The 20,755-nt window shown below is 35.1% G+C and overlaps 1 pseudogene across 1 annotated transcript; it reads left to right on the forward strand.

The window, feature by feature from the left end:
* The first annotated feature begins 1,617 nt into the window (after nt 1–1,617).
* On the forward strand, nt 1,618–3,298 carry LOC149577969 (mitogen-activated protein kinase kinase kinase YODA-like; annotated as a pseudogene). The gene is made up of 2 exons (XR_016355834.1): nt 1,618–2,308; nt 2,500–3,298. The product of XR_016355834.1 is annotated as a mitogen-activated protein kinase kinase kinase YODA-like (transcript).
* The last annotated feature ends 17,457 nt before the right edge of the window (nt 3,299–20,755 follow it).

The raw sequence follows: 20,755 nt of genomic DNA on the forward strand, positions 1-20,755 counted from the left end.
AGAACAGAATCAGACCAACTATTTGGTGAAGTGTAGACAAAAGAGAATTAGTTGGATTGTTGTTATTGGAGCTCGTTGAATAGGAGATAAGGGTCACAACGAGGAGGTTTCCCTAGCCATATTGGAGGCCTTGGCCATAGAATAAGTTTATGCTTGTATCCATTTCTCTCCTTTTCTTGATCGGTAGGACACAAGAAAAGATGAGACCATAGTTAGTGAAACTTTACACTATCATGTCAGCCAAGGATGCTATAGTCACATAGATCGGCCATATGATGGTGGAGAGCAACTTTAAAATTCATGTCAAAGGGACTTGAGATATGTGTGAAGGGAGTATTGGCAAAATGTGTGAGAGAAGTTCAAAAAAAAAACTAGTGTCCCTTTGGTAAGAGAAGTTCGAAAAAAACCTAAGGGAGTATTGGCTAAACAACAAACTAATGAGTAAAATATGTGAGAGAAGTTTGAAAAAAAAACTAAGTGTCCGTTTGGTGAGTATTGGCTAAACAACAAACTAATGAGTAAAATATGTGAGAGAAGTTTGAAAAAAACTAAGGGAGTATTGGCTAAACAAAAAACTAATGAGAAAAATATGTGAGAAGTTCAGGAATAAAACTAAATATGTAAGAGAAGTTTGGAAAAAAACTGTGTTCCTTTGGTGAGTATTGGCTAAATAACAAACTAATGAGTAAAATATGTGAAAAAAGTACCAAAAGAAAATTTCGAGTTTGAAGGATGAACTTGATCAATTAAGGAGGGGTATTATTGTGACAACTAGTCAGGAGGAGCTTATGACATTAAGGCAATAGGTCCTTTCCTCTAACCAATTTGTTACTTTCTCCCTGACATTGGGATGTCTTGTGTATTGCATTTTTGAGTTACATTTCTGTGATCCAATTTGAATGTTTTTTTTAATGGTAGCCAATGATTATAAATTGTGTTTCGTTTATTGAAGAAAATGATGTATTCATGTGTTTCTGTCATTTGATCTACATGTGTGTTCGCATTGTTAGGGGTGTAGTATACAAAATTTTATGCATTTTCTTTGGTCGCAGTAAAACTTCTTCAGCTTGTTTAGCTTATGAATGTTAACATTTAGTTCCAATTGTTTATATTTGTAAAGAGCATTTTGTTGTTCATCATGAGAAAAGTCAATATACATGTGATATCCTTGGCATCCGTGTTTTAATTGATTAAACAAATATTGACGATATAAGATATACGAGCACTTGTTTATGAGAGGCTTTTTAACTATTTTCTTCTGTAGCTGTTCACCCTATGTTCTATGTTTTAATATTTTATTTTTCAATGTTTAGGAATCTACAAGTATATAATCTTCTTATACCCAACTTTCCTTGCAGGTTTTTTTTGCTTCCATTACTTTCCAAGAAAGCTTGGAGGATGAGAAAATCAAAGTTAATCTATTTCAGTATTTGGCCTTCATCTGCTTAAGTTCTGACCACAACATCATCTTTGTGGAAATGTCTCTCTTTTCATTAAGAGAGTGTAATTTAACATTCTCAGAAATTGTCATTTGACATTTTGATTAGTTCTTGCTTGTTGAGATGCTTTCTCTGCACTGCCTAAAATTTGCAAATGCGGTTCTCTCTATACTGGCAGAACTGTTTATTGATGATGTTATGATGTGAGGAACACCTAAGTCAGGTTCCAAGTTTAAAGCTGCACAAATAAATTGCATTGGCATTTGGCCTGTAATCTTGGAGACTGGCAATATGCCATCATGGTGGAGGAAATCTTCTTCGAAAGAAGTGAAGAAGAAAGGAAGTAAAGATAATATATTTGATGGTTTTCGAAAATTCAAGTTTTTGTCAGATGATAAGAGAAGCTTCAAGTCTTCAGGAGGCTCTCGAAGAGACAGTCTTGATACAGCTTTTGAGAATGGGTCTGGACTCCGGGTAGACTCCAGGTCACCATCACCTTCCAACCCTGTTTCACGTTGCCAGAGTTTTGCTGAGAGGCCAAATGAAAAATCGCTTCCTCTCCCATCTGCAGTGCCATCAATATTGGGTCGTTCAGAGTCTGGGATCAATGTGCCTCAACCATTGGGGAATATATCTGGGAGGTCATCTCCTGGTTTGCCACTTCCTTCACCTGATTTCATATTAAACAGGCTGGATGCCACAGATTTGGATGGAGGTTCATCATCGTCACCTATTTCTAGTGTGAGTTTTATAGTTAGTTTTGAAACTGCAGATCTGCAACAAGACAATGGGCCATTAAATGCAAATTGTAATCATTGTAGTTTAGACCTCTCTGGTAGAGTCCTAGCAAATGGTTTTGGTTGTTCGAGGTAAGTTCTCCTTCATAGCCTAACATAAATTATATTGGTATCTTAATCTCATTTTAGCTATTTTGTTCTCATCTTTTAACATGTATCTTATGTAATATTTTGCACTATTGTTCAAATGTGATTGAAATGCACTTTTTTTGGAAGGCTATTTTCCTGTACTAACACATCCTTTTTTTATGTACAAATTGAAGTGTGATGAATGTAGCACAATCTCCTAAGCTCAATAGGAAAAATTCAGGAAAGGATCTTCTGAGACCTGGTAGTCCGCTTTCCCACCACAATAATCACTCAAACACACCCAAAAAGTTTCTGTTGAGTAATAGAGATGCTCCGCCATGTCTGCAAATTCCAGTTAATGGAATACTAGCAAGTGCACCAAAAAGTTCCATATCAAGTCCTTCAAGGAGTCCAATGCGAGCATATGTTTCTTCTGAACAATCATAGAGCAATGCTTTCTGGGCAAGAAAACCTTATCCTGAGACGGCTTCATTTTGGTCAGGTCATTGTTCTAGTCTTGGTTCAGGTTATAATTCGGGGCATAATTCTATGGTTGGAGATATGGCAGGACAACCCTTTTGGCAGCAGAGCAGGGGCAACCCAGAGTGTTCACCCATTCCGAGTTCGAGAATGACAAGTGGTCCAAGCTCAAGAGTTCAGAGTGGGGCTGTTACTCCTTTGCATCCTCATGCTCTTGGACCAGGTCCTGAATCCCCAACCAGCTGGTTAGAAGAAGGTCAACACCATGGGCATCGGTTGCCACTACCACCACTATCTATTTCAAACTCATCACCCTTTGCTGCTTCTGGTTCAACATCTTCGTCATCTTCTGCAGTTCCTCGAAGTCCTGGCAGGGTTGACAATCCTTTAAGCCCTGGATCACATTGGAAGAAAGGAAAAATTTTGGGAAGGGGAACATTTGGACACGTTTATGCTGGTCTTACCAAGTATGCCTCTACTATTCAATCATTTTTGCAAACTGATTACTCATGATCTATATAGTGTTTTGCCTATTAATTTGTTGATCACACATGTTATTGAACAATATAATTTTCTTGTTAATTGTACTAAGTCTGGCTTTATTTGGAGGGGTAGATAGGTTTACAAAAATATCATCAATTGATTTGCATGAATTTCACAATTTGTCTGAATTTCTATCTAAAGAGATCTAACCTGTCTTAAAACTCAAAAGTCATTAAACATATTTGATTAATCACTGTAGTTTTCTTTCACTGCATTTTAGCCTACAGATTCTTATAAACCTTTTTTTTCTCTCTATCTGTTCAAGATTTCAAATTGATATTGTAAATGAGCATTCACAACTATTTCATCCTCTGCTTTCCTTGATAACCCCTGCTATCCTCTGGACAAAATAGTTTGCATTGTATGATAAAGGATTTTCTGCAGATAACTTCCTACCTTTTTTTTGGGCAGAATTTTGGGTCCTTAGTGAGAATGTTCCTCCATTTAACTAATTTTACAATTAATCTATTTTGAAGTTCTTATTCATGACTCATATAATGAAGAAATTTGGAAGACAATGAATTATCTCATTGCACCTATATATATTTAGCCTTTTAGGTAGTTATACTCTATTGTTAATGAGTCTGAGAGTTGTACACTATGAACAACTTGAAGCTGGCCAAGTCAAAATGCAGTCAAGGTTAGAAGAAGAGGAGCAAGCTAAGGCAACACTTATGAGTAGAATCCAGAGGCTGACCAAGCTGATCTTAGTATCTACAAAGAATGTAATTCCTACAAATCTTTCAGATAGCCTTGCTAATCAGCACAAACATTCTTTTGGTGAAGATGAGGTAATTATAATTTATATTCAAGCCTTGCAAATTTCAGATGCTTCAACCGATTTGACAAGTTTTTGAAAGATCTGTGTGTGTATTTTTATAGATTAGTTTTTTGAAGCGAACAATTTACAAACTTAAATCTCAATTGGTGTAGCTAGTCAAATCTCAGGCTTATATTTGTTCATCTGATCAATAATGAATGACATGGATACATTTAAGTATGGCAACTTAATTAGAGTGCTCACAAGTTGTAACCAACTTGATAGGATGTTAGGAACATATGCTGCAGTAAGTAGTCTACCTTTGCCAAAAGACCTATATCTACTTGTCATACCTAAATGGGAAAACTAGCATTTTAGATGCTACTTGATTATGTTTTGAAGCATATCCCTCATACAATGTAGGTTTGAGGCTTTATCACATGTCACATAAGGATTCATCTTTTGGGCAAAAGATAATTGCTATAAGAATGCATCATGATTTCAAATCACTTAATTGGAGAGCCCCTCAAAGACATTGCAACCATATACCAATGCATACAGACTATTCTCTCATAGAAGGATTTAAGGACCAGATAACCTATAAAAATGCATTAAGACAACAATTTTATGCCACAGTTCTCTTTATTCATGCTTGAAACCCACTTAAAAGGTTATCTATGCACAATTTTTGAGTATGCATGCTTGGTTCTTGTCTGTTACACTAACATAATTAAGATCACATCTAGATAAATTAAGAACCATTCCAAAAGCATCTTGATTTACTCGCTCTTCAAGTTTAGACCTATTGATAAAAGTTTGTATGATAATGTTGCCTAGGCCTTTGCCATTCTGATGCAGAGGTGTATTTTAATTCTGGCAGGTATACCAGATATCTTAAGTTCTTGATTCTTCCATCATTTCTGTAAGATATAAATATATTTGAGCCATTCCAAAGGCCTTATTCATTGCATGTTCTTCAAGTTTGTGCCTATTGGCAAAGGCTTGCATGATGATGTTGCCCAGGCCTTTGCCTCCAAGATGCAGAAGTGTCTTTTAATTTTGACAGATATAACAGGTACTAAAAGTGCATTGTCTGTATTGTAGAATGGAAGGACCAACTTATTCCAGATTGAATTGATACTTATCTTTATCATTTGATTTTTTGAATTTGAGCCAATGAGAACATGGCTCATATGTAGCTCTATTTTTGTTCCTATTCAATTGGTCTCAAGCATTAACACCATACTGTATAAATATATGTTCCTTTTCTAATAAATAATGATAGAACCTTTAGCCAAATGCACAACTAGCATAGTTTTTCAAAGGTTCTAATGGCTAGGTTGATAAGATAACAAGTTTTGTGATTATTGTGGCTACAATCCTAAATATGTAGTCTCATCTACATAGGATTATGAAATATCATCTCAAAGTATAATAATGATTGTAATAGTGCATACATACAAACACCTTTTCACAGGATTAGTGATCATTTTCTGTAAATGAATCATAAACAATAGCAATTCTAAGGAACCACAATCTGATGAAGGGGCAGGGGTTACTTAAGATGAGACACCTAAGTGATGTGGCTCTTTTTCCTCTCCTGAGGAAATCTCTTATGAATCCTCAATTTATGTATTAAATTAAATTGCCAATCTTTCAAGAAATATTAGTTTCCTGCAAGCAATAATATTTGGATTAGAAAGGAAATGTGGTAGGGATGTGCAACAATGCCAGTTTTCTCCAATTGAGTAGCCTGGCCCAACCTACTCAGTTCGTGTCCCATGAGGCAAAATGACATGGTTGGTCAGTTGGTGCTCACAACTTGGGTTTAGTTGTGAAGAACCAGTATCTAGGCTTCCTTCAATTAAACAACCAGCATCTAGTTGGTTAGCTTATGGACCAAGGGGTCAATTGACTTGGTTGGTTTTTCTGTGCTTTTGGGCTTAATTGTGAGGAACAATCTCTAGGCATCCTATAGGTTGTTCCCATTAAATTCTTAATATGGTTAAATTCTTAAGAAGAAATCTGAGTAACAATGTTAATTTTTAATTTTTTTTGTACTAGATATAGATGAAGTCCATAATGATATCAAGCTCATCAACTTAAGAGACTAGATCAGCTGATATATCTCACAAAAAAATCCAAAATATGTTAGTACATATTACATCATGATCAATACATAAAAAACATCTCTAACTTTCTGTAACAGCAAATCAACAAAATAAAATATCGCTAACTGTTTGAAACTATCCATCAAAGCTTAGTTACTACTTTCATTGTAATCTTCCCAACTCCAATGTCCATAGGGATGGGAAAAAATTGACAACTTCTCATTTTAGAATACCTTTTTCTGCTAAAGAAGATCTTGTTTCCATGTTTCTTCTTATATCCTTCTTAGATTTTTCCTCTATTTCCTTTTCCTTTTCATTGGATTGGTTCTAGCATTCCATTGTTTGATTATGGAAGGTGGGATTCATTTGTTTGTTGTATGATCATGTATGGCCATATCTCATCTCCTACTTGTGTGACCCTTACAATCCCATCTCCAAGCAACTTCAGGAACTTAACATGATTTCCGTTGTCATAGTTACCTATGAAGCAACATTGTTTGAAGACCTTGGACCCAATAGGGTAACGACCTACCTATAGGTAAGGAGATCACTAAGAGACAAGTCTTTTTAAGTTTATAGTGTTTTGCACCCTTAGAAACAGCAACAATGTTGTTTCTCATCAGCACTTTACAAGGTTCACTGCCACAGACAGTAGGATGATAAAATCTTTTGATGAACTTGAATAAAGAGAGAGACACCGCCTGTTCCAGCCTTCCAATTTTTTTCTCCGCATTATTCTTAACCCATAGCCACATATTCTTTTAGTTTTGGTTAACTGCAAAAGAAATTTCAAAGCATCTCATCTATTTATGAGGCCTGCCCATTAAAAATCACACTTTTTGCACTAGCTTGAGGGGACCTTCTCGTCAACCTAACATATTAGATTATGTCTTAGATATTCTAGCACCTGAGGCAAGACAAAGGAGGTCCAATTTATTAATTAAGTTATCAACATTCTCTTCATCTAGCTACACAAGCAAGGTTGTATTGTTGGTAAACTGGATATTTAGGAGGTCTTCATATTTTGGTAGCATAATACTTTTCATTCTAGGAGATCTCACATCATCCCTAAGGAGATGATGTACAACATCAGCTACAGTAATAAAAAGAGCAGGAGCTAGGGGTCAGCCTATCTAATAGATCTTTCCAAGGGGAAAGCCTCTGATAAGACCTCATTAGCATCCACTTAAGCAGAAGCACCTTTTAGTAAGATACTAACCATCCTACAACTTTGCTTAGGAAAGCCAAATACCTCTAAACCATCATCAAGAAAGTGCACTCCACCCTATCCTATGCTTTTTCAAAATCTAATAAAATAACCTATGTTTATCAATGTTTTAGGGCTTACATTATAATTATGTTAAGATGAGGAAGCCCAATGCAGCCATTCGGGATGCTAATGCTACTATTAATGTTTGTACAACTTTTTAATAAGGCTTATGAAATTTGTTTTTCATCCTATCACTTTGTTAAGGCATTAATGCACTTCACCATTCCTTGGTTTTGCCTCCAAACCATATTAAAGTCTAGGGGAATGTGCTTTTATTACTTCAAACAATCTAATCCAATGTTTATAACAGTAGAGTTCTGTTTATTAGAATATGATACATTTTCTATTTTGGTATGTCCAGGTTACATACTCCATATTCTTAATATATGGTTCGATTTCTTTTTGTACTAGTCTAGTTTTAATTGCTTTAAAAAAAATTAAATGACTATTGTTTGGAATTATCAAGTATAGATTAACCCAGACTCTACCAAAGGCCATAAAGCATGAGGAATGGCAAGAGCAATGCTTGGTAATTGGGAAGAAGTTGCCAAGGATCTGCATCTAGCATCAAGTCTTGATTATGATGAGGAAATTACAATTGTTTTAAAGAAGGTAACAAGGCATTTGCAATTTTTTTAGTTAAGGTAATGAACAAACTATACACATAGTAACAAACATTTAGAGTAACAAGTCTATAGCTTGAAGTTATTGTTCTGTAAATTTAAAGTAGGGTGAAGTTTTCTTCTAAAGTTCTCAAAAATTATATACAATTGCATGTTGTGTTTATCGTATAATTTGATGCTTTGGTTTGGATATCTTGTATGTATAAATAGTACAATGCCTATGAGCTTGTTTAGAACTCATGCAATGGTCACATCACAATTTGTGTGAAATTGCTTGTATTTTTGGCCCTAAAATGCCCTAGACGGTTTGTATTCACCAAAATGCTAGTATTGAAACCATGCAAATGCAATCAATATCATCGCCCAAGCTGTTTGCATCCAAATAGTGCTATGCAAGGAATAATGATGCATTTTTGTTGAAGCAATACACACAAATTTGCTCCAAAAATCACCACTTTACCTTTAGAGTTCAAAATGCATGGTATAAAGTTATAAAGGCATGCTTTTTGAAGCACTTTGCATTTGTTTTTGTATGTAAAATTGACACTTAGTCTTCTTAGTTACTAAGACGGGGTTTTAAATGAGAAACACACATGTATATGCATTCAAAATCGACACTTTGGAGTCTTTTATAACTAAAGTTGATAATGATGTGCTTTTCAAAATAATTTGCATGTGTAAACACATCTAAAAAGTGCCACAATAACTTAACAGTTGCGTTTTAGGAGGTTTTACATATGATTTTTATTTTATACATGTTTAATATATGCAAGTTTATAATACACAAACAATGTGCTCTAGTAGCATTCAATTGATGGATCAAGGGTTTGTGTGATATGCATGTATAGAGATTGTTAACGATATCTATAGTTGGGCAAAAGTTAGCGGAGTACTGATTCACCCCCAAGTATTCCCTATCTCTAACAATGACTATTTATGGTCTAATATTCAATCCTTATTTTGAATGTGCTATATGTTGAAAATGTGGAAATTAGTGATCCAAATCTGATAGAAATTATGGACACAAGCACACTTGTAGCTTGAATTTACTTAACATCAGTGTATACACATCCATGCATCTTTCCTATTGCATATCCATGCATCATCCTCTGCCATTTTAGTTTAGCTGATCTCTGGTGAAGAAAGGCAATACTCTCATCGTGAAAGCCTATGCCATCAATGAAGGAATCTAGTACATAGAATACTGTTAAGGTTTTGAGAGATGATAGTGGAGGTTCCTAAAACACCGTACTGGGAAAAATGTGGCCCTGCCAAACTTCTTGGCCAGAATGGTAACTGTGTTCTATATAAAGATGCTTAGCTTGTGCAAAATTCATTTTCTTTTTGAATATGTACACAAAGGGCTCTAATTTCTCAGGAAAACAACATTTACCTGTAGGTTCATGGTAGTGCATTGAGCATCTAATATTTTAAAAGCCTGTTGTTACCAATAATGCCTGAGGTGTAGTTTATGGTCATCTTTCATTCGAGAGCTAAAAATAATTTTATTTTCTAAGGATTTTTTCTTTTCAAATATATCATGCCTATATATTAAGTAGTGATCTCCAGCTTTCAACTATGTAGAAATCCCCTAGTAAGTCTGTCAGGGTTAGGCTTCCACTTCCAAAGTAGATTGTGGAGTACAAATTTGGATCCCAAAATGGCAATGGGGTTTTACATAAAGATGCTCATGCCCAATTATTTTGATGGCTCAAGCTTTGTAAAGCCTGATTAGGAAAATAGAGGAAGCCATTGGGCTCTGCTGACATGTCCATTATGGCTAAAGAGTACGTCATGGTCTTCTTTGCTTGAAAAAGATGTTGTTTTTCAAAGAGGAGTTAGTTGTGTCAGAAGTTTGCTTTGTTTTTTCTTTTGTTCTTTTGTTGATTGAGGGTCTCTATTAAAAAATGAGTTGATTGCTGTTTAGATTCCTTGTTAATTTTTCTTCCATAAACATCTTCATAGAAGTTTTTGAATCTTTATATCTTGAGGTATCTTTGCTTTTGGTCTTTTTTAAATATGGTTCTTGAAATTTGTTTCCGGTTCACAATTTGATATTTTGAGTTCGATTTTGCTGTTATTCTGACAAGATCTTAATAGTATGAATTAGATAACTGTTCAGTAGTTTTGTACGCATTATCTTCTCAGCATAGCCTATGAATTTGAGATGGAAGTGGGTATATGGTAAGTACATAGGTGAACTATTCAACAAGGTTTATTATTCTTGGTAATAGATGTCAAAAGGCCTTTTCTTGTTACTGAAGTCAAATGATTGGGAATGAGCTCAGTAGAGGTCAAATATCAGAAGGGATGAGGCTGGGATCATGCCCTAGGCAACTTTGGCAGAATGGGTACTTTTCAATCCTTTACTCTTAGGCCCTTAGTCTAAAAGGTAAACTTTTGTGAAATGGGTACATTTGAATCCTTAACTCTTAGGCTCTAAAACTTAAAAGAACAACGTTGGCAGAATTGCTTTTGTTCAATCTCTCACTCTTAGCTGAAGAGATTATCTTAGACTTGTGCTTCTGAATGAGGCTGTAAAAATGACTTGGGTATGGAAAACCCTCTATTAAGAAAACAAAAAATGGTAATAGATGGAAAGTAACCATGCACTTGAAAATTTACTATCAACTTTTACCTCACACTTTGTAATCTATCATTATGAAAAGACTGTGATAAAAAGGTTGCCAAAAAAAGCCATATGTATACACAAGATGCTAAATGAGTGGTGGAACCACAAAAACCTAAGGAAATAGCTGATAAACAATTGAGGAAGAGTGGGAATATAAAATATGTTAAAAGAATGGTAAATGTTGTAAAAAATGTTATGAAGAGGATATGAAGAGAAGAAATCATTTATTGTGCATGTATACTAAACTAAAAGGAGAAATCATCTATATCTCCATCATGTAATCTCAGTCTTTATATCCATTTTGTAATCTCAATCTTGTTAGTTTATGTTTCTGTTATTTATTTTTACATTTTGTTCCAGTGTATTATTTGCAACATAGCAATCTCCTTATTATTTCCCCACCATATGATGTTTTAGTATTTTACCACTTTTCCTGTTCTTTAATTTTTCTTTTTATAATCTCCTGTTCTCTTTTAATCGGTTATCATTTATTTGCTTTGGTTTTTCTACCCCCTTTATCATTTTGCCTCTTCATTGATGCTAATGCCAAGTATTTTTGTCAATGGGACCTTATCCCTCCATTGAAGCTAATGCCCAATTTTTTTGTCAAGGAACATTACTGTTACTGTCAATCATCAATAGTTGAAAATGGACTTTTTATGAACCACAAGACTTGCATTGAAATAAGCTCTTGAGAATGACAACACACTTCCAATTTTACTATCAAAATTTTAGATCATGCTCATTGATGCTAATGCTAGATTTGTGGTGCTATTACCTTGCCCCTCCAATGCCAGATTTTTTAGCGGTTTAACAGCAACATTTTCAATTTTTAGGGTCTGGTATCTAAACAATGTAAATGAGAGGAAACTTAAATACAAATGCACACCAACCATTGATTAAGTTTTCAAGCTACATCTCCAAGTAGTCATCAGTGAATTCAACCTGTTTCGTTTACATTTGGCAAATATGAAAAGAACTAGAAAATTATTTTTTTTGCAGATTTGTGGTGCTATTTACCATGAGATAAGTTGGCAAAATTTGTTGATTCCCACTGAGAAAACTGTGAATTTCTTCCACTGATTTGATCCATGAGTCTCTGGTAGGAAAAATCACACCTCCAGCAAGAACTTTATGTGTTTGTAAACTATGGACCTAAATTGATATAGCTCTGTTCAAACAATCGTAGCTTCTAATCTAAACTTTTGTTCTATACTCAATAAATTGGCTGTGTGGTAGCACGTTTTCTGATTAGCACTCATAGCTTTTACCAGCAGATCATTAGATGTGCTGATAATTTATTTTGAGTATTTTGTTAAATTTTATATCAGTTTTCTGCTAGTGTCTTGTTGAAGAATATGGCTTATCCTATTTTGTCAGAGATAATTACAATAAAGGACTGATTAAGAAATAATTGTGTACAATATATTGAATTACCATTTTGGTCTTTGATTGTGCTATGATTCCAATCATTGATCAAGAATATTTCTTACATTCATGCTAGTGATTAAGATTTTTCTGTCATATATTTGGAACCTAAATGGTAATAGTACTAAATGAATGTTTAATTTTACTGTTTAATAGGTATAAACATGGTATCTATCTGAATGGAGTTGATTGTCGATATAGGCACCAAAAGATGCCTCATCCACCTCCTCTTGTAGAAGAAGTTTTCTAGAAACTTCAGCAGTGGGCGACAGTGACAAATGGTTCCTACCCAAACAAATATCCTCAACACAGGCAAAACAATTATTATCATCAAGCAAAAAAGGCTCAGCATTCACCTAGTGCTTCTCAAAGATTGCTAGGAAGTTCACCTTCAGGTGACAAGCCCAAGAATCAGGAGCAAAAAAGGTCACAACGTGTACCATAGTATTAGACAAATCAGAGTCAAGGCCAGCCAGTGAACCCTTCAGCAAATGGATTCTCAAATCAACTGAATGCTGTATCTGCTGCGTTGCCACTGCCACAAGGAATTTCTAGGTTCGTTGACATGACTCAGTGCATGGTTGTTCTTCTATGGGACTATTGTATTGCAATTTAATTCCTAAGTCTATGATGTATGCGTACTTAATTGTTTGTTGCCTTTCCTCAAGTGATGTTGGGGGTGTGCCATTGGAATTGGTTGTTAGAATTATATTGGTGCTCGATGTATACATTTCAGCTTCAGAAGTTCTTATATGTACCAATTTCATTTTTCGTGCTTCATTTAAATGTACATGGATACCAATCAATACGAAGATATTGTAAATTTTGTTGTTGGAGCATTATAAGCTTTTTCTTTTAAATAATAGTTATACAGCTACCGAATCTGATGTCTATGAAACTTCTAAGTAATTTAGTTTGTTCCAAGAAGTTTTATTATCAGAGTGACAGAGTTGATTGCAATTCATTCTACCATATTGAGAATAAGTGTGGGCATTAGGTTCTTTTTGTTGTAACCCGTAAGCCTTCCTTTAGTCTGGAGAGATTACCATTCTATATACATTTGATCACATTATTACATTGAATTTCTTTTTGCTAATTGGGCGATGTGGGTGGTGAAAAATCATTCGCTTTTAGAAGCTCTCATATAATTCTCTTAAATATTGGTTATTTTGAGGCAACATTAATTATTGTTTTTGATTAAGACTATATTGATTATTGTTATAGCAAGCATTTCATACTATTTATTAATGGGTGTAACATTGTGATTATATCATGCAGCCATGGCTAAGTATGTCTTCTATTTATTATGAGTAGCAACAAAGATATCTATTTTATGCTTCTTTTCTATTCCTCTGTGTCCTCAAATGTATTAAAAATAGTTGAGGGCACTCTTAAGTATACTTCATAGGTCTTCTCTGGTGCATTGGTTTTTATTTGAGTTAGTATCAGTAACAGATAGCTTCATAATTGTTACTTATGTTATGACTTATTGACATTAGTGGTCAAAAGCATTGCAGGATACAACAAAGATCTTTGTAAAGCCACAAAACCCTTATTTTCGGGAAATGTGTTGTACAGGCAGTATCAAAGGTCCAAACCACCAAAACCCTTTACAAAGTCCAAATGGGTATCCTAAATTGTTGTTTGTCTTATAGGTTGTTAAGAAAGTTTGCAACATAATGATCAAAAACCTACATAGGAGGGCTAATTACAAAAAGGGCTGCAAAGAAATATACAACTAGTTTGGAAAGCGATTGGAAAAAGGAGTTTGGAATTGTTTTTTTTAGTCATTCTAGGCCAAATAAGTTAGTCAAGAGTATGAACATCTCCTATAATGCTAGATAAGCACAAGTACAAGACTTGGCAAAACAAAACTTAACAACCATGTTTACACAAGATAAGTTTGTGACTTAGTGAGTTGACCTAGGGGGCAGAATTGGTGAGCGAACATAAAGAGTCGACTTGGTGAGCGTACTTGAATTGTCAGCTTGGTGAGCTGACTAGGGGAGTCGGGCTGGTGAGCTAACATGGTGAGTTGACTTAAAGTGGTGAGTTGGTGGGGCAAGTGGGGGTGACTTGGTGAGCTGACCTGGAGAGTTGGCCTAGGGTGTGGACTTGGTGAGTGAACATAGAGAGTCAACTTGGTAAGCGTACTTCAATTTTCAGCTTGGCAAGCTGACTTGGGGAGCCGACCTGACGATCTAACATGGTGAGTGGGCTTAAAGTGGCAACTTGGTGGGGCAAGTTGGCGAGCCGACTTAGGGAGGCCACTTAGAGACGCGACATGGCGAGCTAACTTGGTGAGAAAGCTCGATGAATGGACCTAAAGATTGACCTTGATGAGGCACTTTGGTGGGGTGACTTGATGATCAAACTCAAAGAGTCAACTTGGTGAGTATACTTGAACAATTGACTTGGTGGGGCAAGTTGGCGAGCTGACTTAGCAAGTCCACTTGGTGAGACGAGATGGTGAGTCGACTTGGTGCGGCGACTTGGCGAGTTGACTTGGTGAGTGGACTTAAAGACTGACCTTGATGAGGCGCTTTGGTGGGGTGACTTGATGACCGAACTTAAAGAGTCAACTTTGTGAGTGTACTCGAATAGTCAACTTGGTGACATGACTTGGTGGGCTGGCTTGGCGAGATGACTTGGCGTGCGTACTTGAATAGTAGACTTGGTGAGCTGACTGAAAGAGTCAACTCACTAAGGTGACTGGGTGGGAGTGACTTGGAGAGCTGACCTGGAGAGTGACTAAAGTTAAGAGCCTCTATTATTGAATTCTCTTCCCTATCACCCATATTCATTTCCTTTGCTATTCATGCTTCACATGGGAGTCTTTTTATATGATGATTTATTGTCAATCATGTCCATTCGCTACCAAAGAATTCATATTCTACAAATTCAAGATGCTGGAACTTTTGTGGATGTGCGGGCCATTGGAACATACTATAGAGAGGATGATGAACTTATTCTCAACTGTCAGACTCAGGCAAGTGATATAAATTGTAGAATCTTAACATATGGTTGTTCAAATTCTGTATCTCCTAAATGATTTCCTTTTAGCGTATAACTTGCTGTGCATAGTTGCCAAGTTTTCTTATTGTATCGGGCATATTAATGAAGAAGCATATTAGTTACTGTCGATATTTTTTTAGGCATTCTATAAAATAGTTCACATGCCTTGCGTATGATATGAGATTTTGAATGCATCCTGCACTCTCTCATCCGGCTAATGATGGATTACGGAGAGTGATATGAAATGATGATGCTAAAACACACACAATCAAATCCAAAATGAACTTGCATTACAAATGGATTGTGAAAATTTGATATTGTTGATTTATATATGTTTAAGTTGTGATTGTCTTGGTAGACATGCATGCAAAATCAACAATATCAGATTTTCACAATTGATTTGTAATGCAAGTTCATTTTGGATTTGATTGTGTGTGTTTTAGTGTCATCGTTTCAGATCACTCTCCATAATCCATCATCAGCCGAATGAGAGAGTGCAAGATGCATGCAAAATCTCATATCATATGCAAGGCATGTGAACTATTTTATAGAATGCCTAAAAAAAAATTCACACACGAGTTGATAGAAATTTCTACCTTCATTGGTCAAAATTTCTACCTTTAATGGTCAAAATTTTTGACCTTCATTGGTCGAAATTGCTACCTTCAATGGTCAAAATTTTTGACCTTCATTGGTTGAAATTTCTACCTTCAATGGTCAAAATTTTTGACCTTCATTGGTCAAAATTTCCACCTTCAATGGTCAAAATTTGCGACCTTCATTGGTCAAAATTTCTACCTTTCTTGGTCAAGATTTTCTACCTTCTTTGGTCAAAATTTCTACCTTGTTTGGTCGAAGTTTTGACCAATTCCTGACAAAACTTGCACAATGGCTATGGATGTTTTTCGACCAAAGTATTGGTCGAAATTTTGACCAACCAGAAGGTTGGTTGAAATTTTGACCAAAAAAATTCTGACCAATGGTTTGGTCGACTTTGGTCGAAAAGTGGGTCAAAATTTCAACCAATAATGGTAAAAAAATGGCCTCAGATGTACTAGTGGATCATGATGAGTGATGTACTTCTTAAGATATGAAACATGAAAGACATCATGCATCCTAGCAAGAGTTGGTGGTAGGGCAATTCTGTAGGCTACCGGGTTCATGATTTCTAATATTTCAAAGGGTCCTACATACCTTGGGGCCAACTTTTCATTCTTACCAAACTTGATGGTACTCTTTTGAGGTTTTACTTTTAATAACACCTTTTCTCCTATTAAGAATTCTTTAGGCATCCTTTTTGCATCTGCATAACTTTTCTATTTATTGTTGGCTTCTTTCAATCTTTCATGAATTTGGATTACCTATTCTTCCATTTCCTTAAGCATTTTAGGTCCAACAATAATTTTGTCCTCTAATCAATTCTAGCTCGCATGAGTTGTACATTTGTAGCCATATAGAGCCTCAAAGGGCCCATTTTAATGGTGGATTGATAGGAATTGTTATAAGCAAATTAGACCAAGGGTAGATACGTTTCCCACTAGTATTGTTCATCTATACATTAAACTCTTAAAAGATCTTCTAAAACCTGGTTTACTCTTTTTGTATGACCATTAGTCTCGGGATGATAAGCTAAGTTGATGTTTAGCTTAGTTCCTAATGCTGAAGATAATGTTTGCCAAAATTTGGAGGTTATCCTAGCATCTCTATTTGAGATAATTTTCTCTAGAACTCCATGTAGTCTAAAAATCTCCTTTATGAATTATGAGTGATTTCTGGTGCTCCATTGCTTAGATTTCCTAGTATAAAATGAGAAACCTTAGTTAATCTATCCACTACTACTAGAATTGTGTTATGTCTATTCTGTGTCATATGGAAATCCATTCTAGTACTTCATTTGGGTGCAAAAGGCCACTTGGATAATGATGTTCTACTTTTACTCTTTAGCATTCCAGACATCCTGCTACAAAATCTATTATTTATCTCTTCATTCCCTTTCAAAAATATAGTGCTTTAATATTCAACAACATTTTAGTCACAATAGGATGTCCTAAATATGAGCTGAATGGGATTCCTCTAGAATCATTCTTCGAAGTTTAGTTTTGTTGGGTATATAAATCCTATCATGATATCTTAACAATCCATCCTCTTCTATCGTAAATTCCAAATACTTGGGATCATGTGGGTCTCTGAATTGAGCTTGGCTGATCTCTACATAAAATTCATCATGCTCTAAATGTTGCAATACCTGATCTTTTAATCTGAAATTTATGACAGCCATTGCAAAAATGTGTCTCCTTCTACTTAAGACATATGCCACCTTGTTTTCCTTACCCTTGATGTAATTAATATCAAATTCATAATCTGCTAGAAATTCTAGCCATCTCCTCTATTTAGCATTAAGGTTGGATTGAGTGAAAATGTATTCTAGACTGTGGTGGTCAGATTGAAGATCAAAAGGTTTGCCTATCAAGTAGTGTCTCCACATTTGAAGGGCATGTACTATAGCTTCCAATTCTAGGTCATGGGGGCATAATTTTTCTCATAATTCTTCAATTTCCTTGACTCATATGCAATTACCTACTCATCCTACATTAGCACTCCACCAACTCCTTCCCCTGATGCATCTATTATGACTACGAATTTCTTTTGTGGGTTGAGTATTCTTAGTATGGGTGCCGTAGTTAGTTTTTCTTTTAGATACTCAAAAGTTGATTGACATTTTTTAGTCCATACACATTTCTTTCCCTTTTTTTGAAGTGATGTGATTGGGTAAGCTATCTTGGAAAAATTCCTAACAAATTTCCTATAGAATCTTGCCAATCCCATGAAACTCCTGACTTTTTTCACATTCTTAGGTATAGACCATTCCTTAATTGCTTTGATTTTTAAAGGATCTATGACTATTCCTTTCACTGATATAATATGTCCTAAATACTAGATTTCTTTATGATAAAATGCGTATTTAGACAATTTTCTGTATAATTTATGTTCTTTCAGCCTTTGCAAGACTTTTTCTAGATGCTCTTGATGTTCTTTCTTGTTCTTTGAATAGATTAGGATGTTATCTATAAAGATTAATACAAACTTATCTAGACAATCTTGGAATATGCTATTCATTAAATTCATGAAAGCTATTGAAGCATTGGTTAACCCGAAGGGTAATACTATGAACTCACAATGCCCATACCTAGTTCTAAATGCAGTTTTGTGAATGTCTTCATCCTTGATTTGGAGCTGGTGATATCCTGACCTTAAGTCAATCTTTGAAAATACTATAGTGTCTTTCATTTGATCAAAGAGGCTGTCTATTCTAGGAAGTGGGTATCAATTTTTAATGGTGACCTTATTGAGCATTCTATAATCTATGCATAATCTCATAGTTTCATCCTTCTTCCTAATAAAGAATACTCGGGCTCCCCATAGTGAAACACTAGGCCAGATAAGTTTCTTAGTTAACATATCCTACAATTGTATTTGCAGCTCCATTAATTCTATGGTGGTCACTTGATAAGGTGCTCGAGAGATCAGTTCTACTCCTAGTATCAAATCTATGATAAAATCAAAGACTCGGGATAGAGGTAAATCGAGGAGCTCTTTGAGAAACACATCCTCATATTTCTTCAAATAGGGATAATTTTCTTTTAAAGATTCTTTTAATTTTTCTTTGATTTCCCAGTCTTCAAAAATGTAATCATCTCAATGAGTGGTGTTTATAGGATCTCTCATATCTTCAACTCTTACTACAAAAATCTTGCAGCCTTTTCTTCAAATTTCTTGAGTTGCATGGAAAATATCTGTTTTGATTTAATTTCATGTATAATCTCTTTAATGCTTATAGTTTTTCCTTGGTCATCCATACAATCTACAATTTTTTCAAGACAATCAACCATGGCTTTATGCTCACTGAGCCAATTGAGCCAATTAATGCCTATAATAATATCATAAGACCCAAGAGGTGCTACATACAAATTCAATTTAGTGGAGAAATTTGGAAAATCAACTCATGCCTCAAATAGACATTGCTCTACCTTAGCCCTTGGTTGGTTTGCACACTTGACTAGCCATGGTTTTTCATATAACTAGATCTCTTTGGAAATCTACTTAATAGTTTAGGCGATATAAAGCATTCATAAACTCCAATATTAATTAAAATAGAAATAGGGTTCTTGTAGATCTTACCCGAAGTTTTAATCAGGCCAATCTACTATTTCGGTTGTCAATTATCATGTGTTGCATGAATCCTTTACTGATAAACATGTTGCTGAGGTGGAAGGGGTGGTCGGGGTGAGTGATTGGTATTAATCTTAATAGGCTATTTATAAGCACAATTGAAGCATCCTGAAGGTGGCCCCTTCTTTTCACTGCCCTTATTATTCTTATTTATATTGAAATTACTTTTAAAATCCTTGATTCCATTCCCTTTTATTTCTAGTTTGCTAAATTTATAATACTTAAATTATTTCTTCTGAAATCTAGTATCTATACTTTTTGTATTCCAATTTGTTTTTCTTTTATTATCCTAGATGGAATCATCTCTCTTGATTTTATATTCCTGTCGGTGTTGGAAGCATGAATGATGATGATATTCCTATGGGGGAGTATGGTAGAAACATGATTAGATTATTATCATGATGATATGTTACATTCATGTCTGCATTTGTCATTGATGTCAACATAGCAATTTTTTGTGGTATCTAACAGAAGAACAACGAAAAGATCAAGTTGGCATGGATAAACAATTGAATACTTTCACTAAGCGAGGTTAAAGGGAGATACTACTAAGTGTCTAGTATATGCAGCTAACCTTGGAAGAAAAAGATATTAAGTTTGGAAGAAGTTATGCAAGTTTCAATGAAGATTTTTCTGAGATAGAGTTGACAGAGGCATGTTCTGGTAAACTTGTTATATCTCTTAGCAAAGTTGTTATTCTGAGAAGCCAAATTTAAAGATGTGAAGAAGACATGTTGGTGATGAAATGGCTAAGCTCACTCATCATAATATTACATGTACAAAAATTTATTCAAGTTACAAGGAAAAAGATTAATGTTGTCACTAAGTGTAACGTGTTCTTAATGTGGTCCTATAATAATTAATTGAAAAGGTGTATAGTGGACTTAGGGAATTTTTTTATGGATTCGGTATAAAGGAAGGACATTTTCCTTTATCATGTATGGAAGAGAGTGAATGATTGTAAGAAGAACAAAGAGTGGAATGTGAAGATAAGTAGAGTAGAGCAAAGGTGAAGGAAACTTCATTACCAAGGTTTTATTGTGTGATATGAAGTTTGATACTTGGATTTGAGGTTCGTGACTTGGTCTACAAGGTCTGAAAGTGATTGGTCTGGTTGATAGGATAGAGGAAAGAAGTTAAAGTTTAGTACATATAATTATTCTACAAGGAATAGTTGAGAGATCAACTAGATAGTGAGTTCAGTGGTCTTTCTTAAGAAGCTATTTGGACAGTGGGTTCTTCTCTCTTCTACAACTCCTAACAGGGTTGGAATCTTCTAACAAGGATTCAAATTCTCCTAACAAGGACTCATATGTACTAAATGTTGTAATAGATTCCTAATAGGGTCCATCCTCTAA

Source organism: Cupressus sempervirens, chromosome 1, assembly GCF_028749045.1.
Source record: "Cupressus sempervirens isolate cs-2001-9-10 chromosome 1, ASM2874904v1, whole genome shotgun sequence".
In the NCBI taxonomy this organism is placed as follows: Eukaryota; Viridiplantae; Streptophyta; class Pinopsida; order Cupressales; family Cupressaceae; genus Cupressus; species Cupressus sempervirens.